Raw genomic sequence first — 951 nt, 5'->3', positions numbered from 1 at the left:
CCATTGAGTCAGTGATGCTATCCAACCATCTCAGCCTCTTTCGTCCCTTTCTTATGCTGTCTGCAATCTTTCCCAGCATTGGGTTCTTTTCCAGTGAGTCAGTTCTTCGCGTCAGGTGGTCAGAGTATTGGTGTTTCAGCTTCAGCATCAGTCCTTCCAGTGAATATTCAGGACTGATTTCCTTTAGGATTGACTAGCTGGATCTCCTTGCAGTCCAAAGGACTCTGAAGAGTCTTCTCCAGCACCATAGTTCAAAAACAATTCTTTGGCGCTCAGCTTTCTGTATAGTCCAACTCTCAGATCCCTGCATGACTATTGGAAAAACCATTGCTTTGACTAGATGGACCTTTGTTGGCAAAGTAATGTCTCTGCCTCTTAATATGCTGTCGATGTTGGTCCATAGCTTTTCTTCCGAGGAGCAGCGTTTTTAACTTCACGGCTGCAGTCACATCTGCAGTGATTTTGCTTCTAAGCCGCTTCAGTCGTGTCCGACTCTGCGACCCCATAGACGGCAGCCCACCAGGCTCCCCCGTCCTTGGGATTCTCCAGGCAAGAACACTGGAGTGGGTTGCCATTTCCTTCTCCAATGCAGGAAAGTGAAAAGTGAAAGTGAAGTTGTTCAGTCGTGCCCGACCCTCAGTGACCCATCTATTTGCCATGAAGTGATGGGACCAGATGCCATGATCTTAGTTTTCTGAATGTTGTTTTAAACCAACTTTTGCACTCTCCTCTTTTATGTTCTTCAAGACGCTCTTTAGTTCTTTGCTTTCTGCCATAAGGGTGGTGTCATCTGCATATCTCAGTTTATTGATGTTTCTCCTGGCAATCTTAGGTTAGCACGCTGAAGGTACCTAAATCATTTGAAGTTGTAATAACCTGTTTTTTAACGACTGCAAGAATGGCAGAAACTAGGAGGGTTTTGGTTTTATTAAGGAGCCTTCCACGGAAAAG

The sequence above is a fragment of the Oryx dammah genome, unplaced genomic scaffold, assembly GCF_014754425.2.
Source record: "Oryx dammah isolate SB20612 unplaced genomic scaffold, SCBI_Odam_1.1 HiC_scaffold_11, whole genome shotgun sequence".
Lineage (NCBI taxonomy): Eukaryota > Metazoa > Chordata > Mammalia > Artiodactyla > Bovidae > Oryx > Oryx dammah.
Note: the sequence above shows the minus strand (reverse complement) of the source record.